The sequence below is a fragment of the Scardinius erythrophthalmus genome (genome assembly GCF_964197995.2).
Source record: "Scardinius erythrophthalmus genome assembly, chromosome: 1".
In the NCBI taxonomy this organism is placed as follows: Eukaryota; Metazoa; Chordata; class Actinopteri; order Cypriniformes; family Leuciscidae; genus Scardinius; species Scardinius erythrophthalmus.
Window position 1 is genome coordinate 46,094,121 of NC_138221.1, and position 12,428 is coordinate 46,106,548.

Genomic DNA, 12,428 nt, shown 5'->3' on the forward strand with positions numbered 1-12,428 from the left:
GTACTTCTTACCCTCCTTAATGTCCGGTGCCACTAACCTAACAGTGGCTGGAAATAAGCTGTTAAACAGATGGGCCTTGTGAGTGCTGATGCTCACAGGCCTGCGGTGTCTCAGATTGTAGCCTGTGTCCACCCACTTAAACAGAGCATAAGCTGGGTGGTGTTTGTCCCTAGGGATGCTCTGTGCTTTCCTCCTGCAGCGCAGGGTATAGTGTTCATGGAGGGGAGGTTAGAGCCGATAACCCTCTCTGCAGTTTTTATGACCCATTGCAGCGATCTCCTCATAGCCAAGGTGGTGTTGCCATACCACACTGTAACACCGCTGGTGAGGATGCTCTCAAAGGCTCTAGAAATGGGAGAGGGGTTGACATTGAAGTCCGGCCACTGTTACAACAATGTTTTTAGCCGAGCTGAGGTTTTCTGAAATATGAAGTCCTAAAAACTTATAGCTGTCAGTCTGCTCCACCTCAGTCCCCTTGAGGCTGTAGGGGGGGGGGGGGGGGCTCTCCTCCTAAAGTCCAGAATGAGTTCCTTGGTTTTGTCAATGTTAAGAACAAGATCATTGTCCTCCCCATAGACGGTGATCTTGTGAACCCTATCCCTGTATGATGATGACTCATCGCCCCCTCTGATGAGGCCAAGGACAGTTATATCATCTGCATACTTGATGATGATATTATTATTGTGGTGACTCAGTCTTGTGTATACAGTGAAAAGAGTTTGGGGCTGAGACAACAGCCCTGTGGGGCTCCTGTGCTCACTGTAAACTCAGCTGAGACCTTCTTTCCCATCCTCACCACCTGTGGCCTGTCTGTAAGGAGGTCCATTATCCAGTTACAAGCAGGGACAAGACAAGCTATAAGCTGCATTGGCATAGCAATAGCAGTGTTTCACACAGGATTTTTGTTGGGAACCACTGGGCCGCTGATCTACGTGTTTCATGGGCCAGTCTGTGAGAAAAAAAAAAAACCTACGCTGACTTTTTTTGACCAATGCATAACACTACCACAAAGACCCTAGCGCCACCAATTAAGCAAAGCAAAACAAAACAAATGGGCCGCCGATGTATGAGTTTTATGGGCCGTTCAGACAAAACAATTAAAATAAAGTATGAGATGTATCGGCCCAAAAAGCACGTCGGCCCACCGGAAAAGTGCCCGGTCTGCCAGATGGCCAGTCCCCACCCCTGGTTACAAGTGGTTGTTGGTATACCCCCAGGTTTGCCAGCTTACCGGTCAGTATACGTACAGTATACGTATATATATTTTTATGACTTTAGTTTTGAATTTTCAACTTCATGTTATGATTCAGTACAGTAAGCCCATGGAGTCTGCATCAAAAAAAAAAAAAAAAAAAAAAAAGGTTTTATATTACATTTCTACCAGATAGACTCTGGAGGCAAAATATGTAACAAGTATGCATTTATTAACAGCCCAGCAGGCAAATATCTAATATTATAGTATTAGAACACGATTGGATAGATAGAAGGTAATAAGTGACGTAACTCCCAGCAGGACTTACGCTAAAGCTTTCATTTCTTGCCATCTATATTTTCAATTTTTCCATGACAGCTCTAAATTTCACCGCACTAAGCATTAATTGAAAGATTAAAAACAGAAAACGAATTTTGACTTTATACAGAAAGGATTGAGGTCTTGCACTTGGCAGAGGAGCTAAACATAAGACAAAGGCCTCAGCTGCTCGGTCTATTCATTATCTGAGAAAAGTGCACACATAACTATATTTTATGCTAAGAAGTACTGTTGGTAATGCTGAGTTAATATTATTCAGCTTTAAATTCAGACAATGCTTGAGAAATTGCCAACACCTTCCTTAGAGGGACACTTGGAAGAAAGCAGGATGCTCCAGTGTTGTAGATAACATTACACTAGTGATGTCAAAAAAAACATGCAAACACTAATTTTGAAGTTTGGACGTCTCTGACTAATTGATTTTTGACCTTTGCTTTATAGATGGATGCTTTGTTTACATTTTATGGAATACACATTGTTTGGTGTATTTTATGGTGTATTGACCTCAGATCATTTCCTCTTATTTGTGGTTTGGTTCAAGCCTCATGACATTTAAATTCAAAACAGCCTCTCTGGGGGCTCTAGGGGGAGTGGGTTTGTTACTGTATTTATTCAATGTAATTTATCTGTCTCTTACCTGTTCTTGTGTGTGAGTGTGTGTATGTGTGTGTATTTGTCCACAGAGGCAGGACAGCTCTCCTCTCCCACACAGCAGTTCATTTACATTCAGCACAGAGATGTGTCATAAATCACCTGAGCTGAGAGTAATGGGGCCTGCACTGGGGAACTCTCTCTGCTCTCCTTCCCGCTTGCGCTCACAGAACCACACACACACACACACACACACACACACACACACACACACACACACACACACACACGGTATAAGCCACGTATACATCCAAATGCATTGCAATACAATATAGTGAACCCTGAATGTACTTATGCACATAGCTGTAGTGTTAAATGTGTACAAAAGCACCAAAAAAATCTCTTAAAATATATCTGCTCTTGACCTCTCAAAGGTGCTTTTATGGCACTATTTATAAAAAAAGAAGCACAGATTAGCAAATGCATGTCTTCAGCAGAGCTCCCAAGCTGCTCCTGACTGTGGATGAAAGAATGCCCTACAGGACCCTACCAGAATTAACTTCTCCCCAAACACACACATCTTACCCATGGGCCCCTGTAAAACTTTCATAGTCTTCTCTTACGGCTTAATCCTCACAACAAAAACAAACAAGTGTAATCCTTTCCATGCAAAAAGGTTATCTGATTGAAGCTGATAAATAAAAAAATAAAAAAGTCAGTCAGACTCAATTAATAAGGTCAAAAATTCAAAAGTCGTGTCAGGGCCCAAGCTTCCATTTCTATAGATATCTGAACAGCCATTTATGAGCACAATTTATTTATAGCACACATTTAAGCTGCTGTACGCTTTTGAAAAAACACTGTGTGCACTACAGTCTTTAAGGTCAGTTTCTTAGATACCAATATTTTACAGTTTCATAAAAAATGAATCGCTGTGTCAACTGAGATTTTGGTATTAAGATAATGGTTAAGATCATGATTTTTTATAACAGCCCACCGTGAGTGTATATCACTGTTTGTTGTTTGCTTTTGGGATCTGAAAGGATCTGAACGACTAAAAACACTGTATTATGCTGCCAGGCCAGTAGCTGGCAATGTCACTTTGTAAAGAAACACTACGTCCATAAAGGCTTAACAGGTAATATGCATGCGCATGACATCACTGTTTTCACAAATTCGCCTTTTTGTAGTTTACACAGACAATAACGGTATAGTTCCCAAAACCTTGCACTTTTAATCCACTTTTTTAAAAGTTTACATTTTCAGACCTCCAAAACACCGTTGTCTGGTTTTAGTTGAAAACGGTGTTGTGAAAATGGCACCTTAGCCTAAATTTTAGGTTTCACTCTAGGTTAGCTATTCTGGCACCACATGTAGGGGCTAGCTACATTTCATGCTAGATTAATTTTATGTTAGATAACAACAGTTTTCGCTTAGAAGAACGTGGGTTTACTGCATTTATTGCTTTAAATACAGTAATGAGAAATCAATTGGACTCCATTTGTGTAAAGTGCCTCCAGCAGTGAACATGAATTGGTTTATCATCTGCTTAGCTGGTGTCTTAGTGTAAGAGTCTGTGTTAGACACTGAAAGCCCCACATGTTGCTGGCAGTGCAGTTCCCAGGCCAGAGCACTGTGGGCCGCTAATCTACAGGGCTGAGATGGCCTAGTGGCCCAGTGCACTTTAGGGGGATACTGAATCACTTCTGCTGCTCTCTGCCAGATGCTAGCATATAATCACTGAAAGATCACTGTCCCTACACACATACACGTTCTGGCCAACAACCCTGCACAGTCTGGTTTTGATTTTCTGAACATGCTTTGCCTGTCTTTTTCTTTTAATTAAGGAGCAGAGATGCATGGAGTGCACATACAGTATGATATTTATGGTGTTTCAATATGAAGGTAAAACAGTAGCAAAACTCGAGAGCATGTAAATGTGAATTTGAGAACTTGTACAATAAATATTCGTACTTGTACATGAACATTTACACTCACAGCTCCAATGTGAAAACCTGTAAAATAAAAATCTGAAGTTGAATGTTGAAATTTGCACTCGCAAACAATAGTCACAAACCTGTATTCTGAATCTGAAGCTGCAGACAAGTAGACACAAATGTGTAAAATGCCATTCACAGAAATACAACGACAGACACAAACTTGTAATATATATTTTGCGTTTAATCTTACGTTCACATTCGCGGTACTTCCTCAATTAAGCACTTGCAGCTTCTCAAATCTGTCACTGCAATTTCAAATTTCGCGTCAAAGGAGCCGTTTTATTGGTTGGCACCTAGCCAATGAAATGGGAGTTCGATGATGTCACGAAACCCGCGTGCACTGAAACACTAACATGGCTTAATGCATTAGACTGATATTAAAATAAATAAACGAAATTATCAAACTCAGTAGGCACAATGCTAATGCATACTACAGAAAAGCAGATGAGCACAGAATATGACGTAAAACATATGACGTATGCCATATATATATATGCCCTATATATGGTATATATACCATATAGACTGTAAAAGAGTTTTGTGTGTCCAACAGTTAGGCTAGGGTGAATATTTAAAACATTTACATTTTTCCAAAGCGACTTACATTGCATATTAAGGTATACATTTTACATTCTTATCAGATAATTTAGGTGCATTTTCATATTGCAATGGAATTGGCACACACACACACACACACACACACACACACACACACACACACACACACACACACACACACACACACACACACACATATATATATATATATGTATATATTTATATATATAGGCTATATATATATATATATATATATATATATGAAGAGTTCAGATGCAAAAGCCTCTAAATGCCATTTGAAATTTTCTTATAGAATGATCATTTTTATCAAGCTTGTATATTTAAGTTCAGTAATTTCACTTAAATGATAATTAATAGGTAATCTTCACTGCCATTTAAGTGAAATTATTGAATTTAAATATATGAGCATCTGAACTCTTCATTTATATATATATATATATATATATATATATATATATATATATATATATATATATATATATATATATATAAGCAAATGTGTGTTCAGTGCAAATAAACTTGCTGCCTAGTGTTTTATTAATAAAGTAACAAATTATGTGTTTTTTTTATTGTTTTTAATTTTTATTTTATAACTGTTGGTCCATTAAGCCTCATTAAGCGTTTTCTTGGGTTTCGAGGAAAACGTACAATTAAACGCGTTGCGTTCATATTCTGTGCTCAATTTTTTTCTGTATAGGCTATGCTTTATGGTGTTTCCTGTTTGGTCTTTTAATACCACTGTCTCAATTAAACGCGTTGCGTTCATATTCTGTTCATTGGTGAGGCATCGACCAATAAAATGACTTCATTCCGACCCCAGCCCCGCCCCCGACTCTGCTCTCGCAAGTCTGCATTTACAAGTGCACGAGTGAGTTTTGCTACAGGCATATCGCAAAAAGAGTAGCAAAAGTCAAAGCGCTAGGATTTGAAGTTGTACTGCCAGATATGAGAGGTTGTGAGTGCCGACTTGTGGTTGTACAACGAAACTGAACTAAAGCACAAAGATAAATGTGTAGTACACAATTGTGCCTGTCATTTTGTTTATGTAAATGACACTTTACACATTTGTAACTATTAATCTGCAACTTCGAATTCAAAACACAGGTGTTCTGAGTATTGTCTGTGTGTGCAAATCGATAGATGCAGCTTTTCACATCAGAGCTGCAAGTATAAATTTCAACTTACAAATACAAATATTAATTTTACAAGTTCTCACATTCAAATTAGCAAGCTCTCGAGTTTTGCTACTGTTTTACCTTCATATTTCAACAGTGTTTGTGAATGTCTCTAAAAGCAAAAAATGTGATGGTTCAAAATGCAAATGTTTACCTATTACAATTATTTAAATATTACTACAATTATAGTAAAAAAGTGTAGCAATTGGTGACGATGGCCAGTAGGTGCCGACAATTGATTGTATTTATGACTGAGTCATTAACTCATTCAGTCAAGAGATTCATTCAAAAACACTAATTCAAGTGTCTGGCTGTATTCGAATATGTACTGTATGTATATTCAGATGCAGCCAGACACTTGAATCAGTGACTGAATGAGTTAATGACTTAGTCATAAATACAATCAATTGTCGGCACCTACTGGCCACCATCAGTCAACTGTATATAATAGGTAAAAAACAGTATGTGAAAAGAGCAGTATGTCTGAATTCACTGTATTCATAAAAGAGTAGGCAAAAAGTACCCGGACTACCTACTACCTGGTGAGATTTTGAAGTGTACATACGATGGACATGAGCCTACAGAAGAGGATTTGTGACAGACAGTGAAGCAGTGCAACTGATGCTGGTAGGTCACAGGATAATGACAGCGTAACAAATATAGTATGTCTGGATTATGTTCATACTGTACAGTACACACATTCATATATAGAACATACATCTCGTTTATAAAAGCAATAATACGCTCGCAGTCAAGATGCAGAAATCTAATTCCTGCATAATTACCTTCTGATCAAACAATTGATTTATTATTCCATTATTCTGATAACTAAAACATAGGTTCGCACATCATAAGCAAACTAAAGACACAATACAGCAGACTGAAGACATTACAAGGGAATACATGGAGTGAGATGCAAGAATCCGTTCATCTTAGAATGTTAGTCATATATTTATTTGAACTTAGAATGAATCACTAGAGAAAAAGTGTCATATAGAAACCTTTTTATGGGTTTAAATATGACAAGGAAAATAACAAACAGTCTTTAATATGACTTGTGTTATCTGAGAGATCATTTATGCTTGGTTTATCTCTGTCAGACATTGACAACATTGCTGGTTGTAAATGTTATAAATCTCAGCAGAAACAAGATCGCCTCCTGCCCTGTTTCTCTCTCTCTCTCTGGATCTCACATCATAAAAGAAGGAGAATGTATCTTTGACCTACAGCTGCGGACGGAGGCCATCATCGCTTTTAAAGGACTTTGTCACTCCATCTTCTGATCTCTCACTTTCCTCAATTCTTCCCACTCTTTTGAATGTTTCTCTCAACTGCACTAGAAAAATTTGTTTCAACAAAAAAAAAGTATGAATATAAACTTAAAGTTTCATCAACCTGAGATGGAAGTTGTTTAAAATTGAACATACATATGGCTACAACTTGAGCAGATTGTCTGTTTTAAATAAACTTTGTTTTATCAATTCAAATCGATATTTCAGAATTTATTGAATTTTGCTTTCAGTTGCTTGCACATAATCTTTATTCAGTTCAAACCAAAACCAGTAGCTTACTTAAATTTATTTATTTCTGTTTGTATTTATATCTGTCTGATGCTACTTTCACCAAATGTATCAGAAATGTAAATAAGGTGCAAAAAAGGTAACGCTATATCATCATAATGCTGATTCCCAATAAAAAAGACTGTTGAATTCACTATTATGCCATAATGTACAGTAGTATCCAGACTAATATTGTTATATCATTCTGAATACCATATTGTATTGTGCAAAATCAGTTCTAAAAATAATTATCCTTATAAAATACATAATATGCTTTTATGCGTAAGTGTGTGTGTGTGTACATGGTATTCCCTACATTATGGGGACCAAATGTCCCCACAGGGATAGTAATACACATTTTAGATTAGATTTTAGATTTTTAATAGACATTTTTCTGGTGCTCATGAGGAAATCAGCTTATAAATCATGCTAAATTAAGTGTTTTGACAATGTAAAAAAAAAAAAGTTTTCTGTGATGGGCAGGCTTAGGGGTAGGGTTAGGGTTAGTGTGCGGGATAGAATATACCGTTTTGGTATAAAAATCATTACATCTATGGGAAGTCCCAATAAAACATGAAAACCCAACGTGTGTGTGCGTCCTCTCACACACTTACAGTCTTCACACACTAATCGTCACTCCTGAGAGTAAGAGTACGGCATTTCCACTCTGATTATTCCCTGATGAGTGCGTAATTCCAGAGAATAGAGGGGCGGCTCTGTGTGTTAACCCAGTAATAAAATCCCCCTCTTTAAAGAGGACTCACAGAAGCACAATTACCCCTCTGACATCTCGTACTTGCATGATTTATGAAAGGAATATTACTCTGCACCTCTGCTCTTGCCTCCCTCTGTCACACACTTCCTCGTAACGTAGAAAGAGTGAGAAAAACATACTGATGGGGGGTGGTGGGGTTGACCTCAAATAGCAGTGAAAGTGGAGAGGTGGAAGAGGAATGAGAGAAGAAAGAAAGTAAAGAGAAAAAAGTGCAAGGCTCCTGAAGAGTTTCTTGGTCGGTATCTCCCTTCTGGCAGTCTGGTCACCTGCCATGTGTGAACAAGCTTTCAGCTTAGATAATCATCACCTCATCCACCTCTAATTGGCCATATGTGTCATCAGTGGACCGCTTCTATAGTGTGGGTGGGCTGGCTTACTTTGGGGATAAATTCATCCCCGGAAGTGAACTAAATCTGCATAACCTCTCTTTGGGGACATTTGAAGGCGTCCTAATTTGGAACATAAAAGTAAAATAAAACCTAATATAATTGAATATGATATATTATATAAAAAATGTATAGCACTTTTTTTTATCGTTTTGATATAAAAAATGTATATAAAATTTGAGCATAGTTCAGCCAAACCAAATCCGTTTGTCATAGCTCAGTTTCCCCTGCACGAATTGATTAATAAATAATAAAAATAAAGAAATAATGAAAATAATCATATCATTAGCTCAGTATAAAAAAGTAGAAGTCAGTGGAAAGTCCACAGCAAGGTCAGAGAGCTGGAGAGATTGATAGGACCGCATTGAGAGATCGATATAATTGTGAAATGCAGGTTACTGTTACTGTATCTGTTTTTACAGAAGTATAAATAGTAAGAGGGTAAATAAGCTAGTGTAAGCAGCGCAGTGAAGTGAAATCACACTATTCCTGATGGCTGAGACTGACAGCTGGAACCTGGGGCTGGTTAGCTGTGATGTGCTGATCAGCAGGGCCTGACCTGTTCTGTCTGAGCCTTGAGTCAGAGCCTGGTGATGTTTCCCTTCAGGGGTCACCGCTGTCTTAATCATTATCATCACCACCTCTGACACTGTTGTTTGTTACACATTAGCAAGTACAGTGAATTTCACAAAAACACCATGTCCTTCCTTTGTTTGTGTCTTTTCCTGACTTTTACAGGATTCTGAATAAATCTAAATATGTCATGAGACCAGAATAACTGCACTGTGATTGGACAGAACATCTGGGATATAATGTAGGTTCATACAAGTATACTGTAAACAAAACAAAAAAAGCATTACAGTCAACTGAATAACTGTTAGTCAACTTCCCATAAACAGTGCAAAAACTTTTTTTTATGACAATACATGCAATTGTCCAGGATTTTTCAATATGGTAAAACAATAAAATAATGTTTTTTAGAAGTACAAAGTATGAATTACAATGAAAATGATACACTGCCATGCCAAAAAGTGTCGCTGTTTGAATTTAAATAGGCAAATGCTTAAGAATCTATGACTGGACCATTTTTGCAGTGATTATTATGTTTCTATTGTTGTATGTTTGGCAACAGCTCTTCTAACCCTAATTGGTGGAGTGTGTAGCTTTTCATTACTTAAACAACCAGATCACTGAAGGAAATAAATGTTGTGATGTTATTTGCATCAAGGTGCATACATTTTTGGCCAAGATCTTGTATTGACAATGCAAGAGTTGAGAACTCTGCAAAGTCTTCTCCAGCACACCCCAAAGACTGAATTTAAGGTCTGGACTCAGACGTGCCTATTCATGTGTGAAAATGATTCTTCATTCTCCCTCCCAACCATTCTTTCACAATTTGAGCCTGATGAATCTTGACATTGTCATCCTGGAATATGGCCATGATGTGTCTTCCTACATGGCTGTTTAAGAAATGAAAAGCTACACACTTGATCAATTAGGGTTAGAAGAACTGTTGCCAAACATATAACATGCAGTGCATATAACATGATAATCAGTGCAATAATGATCTAATCATAGACTTAAGTATTTGCCTATTTAAATCCAAACAGCAACTTTTTTTTTATTTTTGGCTGGGCAGTGTATTTAACAAGGCAGTGTAATTAACAAGGTATTTAAATTTTTATAGTTATATATTACATCGTTGTTAATAATGCTATAAACATTAACTGAGTAAATACTTTTTCAGTTTACTTATTATACAGTGTAGGTAATGCAGCCCTATAATGCTACTCAAGATAAGAGATGGATTAAGCTGGATTTCACTAAATACATGTAATAGAAACTCACTTCAAGCATGCATTCGGATTGCAGCCTCCTCTTTTGGCTCATCGACAGGAAAAGCAGAAGCAAAAGGTCAGTCATCTGGATCAGGAATGCACTGAAAAGCAAATGTCATAACATTTAGGGCTACGTGTGAGTGTTCTTTGTGCTCAAACACATTTGTGTCTCTTACGCTCTGGTTTGTGTACATCTCTGCTCTTTACGTTGGGCTTCATAACGATCACTGTAAGCATGTAACTAATAAATACAGAAAAGAGCATCAGCGCATTTATTGATATATCCGTATCCATGAATTTTCAAAAGTCTGGGCTGTTCTGTAATCCCGCACCATCTACTTTGCTAATGTGTGTTATTGAATCAACCCGGCCTGTTCAGTATGACTATCCAGACTGCACATGTAATCCCTCTAATGACAGACTGCCAAGGGATCAGGGATCAGGGATTCAGGGATCGGACACACTGAGTTAACCAATTACACACTATTTATCGCCAGGGAGAAAGGATGTGTTTATATTTACATTTCATTGTAGCTTTTCAAAGAATCTGACATTCATTTTATAGGCTACTTTACAAACCCTGTGCACAGAATCAAGCCTGATATATGTTATAAATTCACTGATGTTCTTCTGCACAAAAATGGAGCTGTAAAATGGTAAACACCACGGATAAAGGCTATTATGGTCAGACTTGGATAGCAGCGTTTGGTCCAGCAATGCACCAGAAGGTAGGCAGACGACCAGACATGTGTCATCTGCATTTTGTCTCCAGACAGAAGTTTACTGAATCACTCACATAAGTTTCTTTGACAGAGAGAGCCCACTGAAATGTTACCTAACATCGTCATTGCAAAATAAACAGTGCGATCAGGTCTGACAGAAACTCAAATTAGCGCTAAATGTCATTCAACCATTATTATGCCGTCGCCAATACAGCCAATGGTTTCTAAAAATTCCTTGTTTGTAAGTGAACCTTCACACATATTTTTATAATAACCCCCAAATAGCTAAAAGAGTTTTATTTTGACCAGATACAACAAAACACAAAAGTCATGATACACAAAAGTCATGAGTTTTATGCTAATGCTAGCAGAAAACAACAACTGTCAAACAACGGAAGCTATAGTTGTTCAGTGATACAATAGATCACCAAAAATTGTCAAGGCCACACCTCCAGCTCCTCATCTTCTCCAGGACCAGCCTCATGCCTGTGGGCAGAGCCTCAGGGTGGGTGAACGCTGCTCAGGCCACCCACAGTGTGCACACCCAGAGCCTGGCTACAGCGCCAGGGAGGCCATATGGGCTTGGGCTGGCACACGGCCCCTCAGCTGGGGAAGAGCCAGTCTGTCGGAGTGGATGACTTACCCGCTCTCCACTGGACCTCTGGAGAGAGGTGACCATCTGGTGTCCTCCCCCACCCCACCCCACCCCACCCCACCCTAAAAGTTTGAAATGGAACGAGAGTGTAATGAAAGATTGGACAAACAAACTTGCACTCTCTAATTTGTCAAACACAGGTGCGAGATTGAGAGGGAGACTTCTAGCAGTGACATGAAGCCAATGGGGCGGCAAAGCAAATACGTTTATTAAAGAGCATGGTGTATTATTGAGGTCAATCCATTTGCGCAAATGGGACTTTGGTTACCATAGCAAAAAAGTAACATTTCTGGTCCAATATGTGGAAGAGGTATTCATATATATTTCTATGCACAATAATGATATAATCGAGGTGGGTAGCTATATGAAATTGCCTGACACATAATGTCATGTTCTAAAAAAATGAAGTTGAATAGTTGGGTAAAACTTTACAATGCAGGTGCACTAATATGCATTAATTTAGCCTGCTAGCATTGAAAGTATATATATGCTCCCTGCTGTCCAAAGACCAGAAGCGAGACGAACCAGAGATAATGTTATTGGATTGTGTGTCATTAACCGGTGAGAAAACTTTACAGTACAGTGAGGGGAGAAACAGAAGCACTTGCTTGCATACA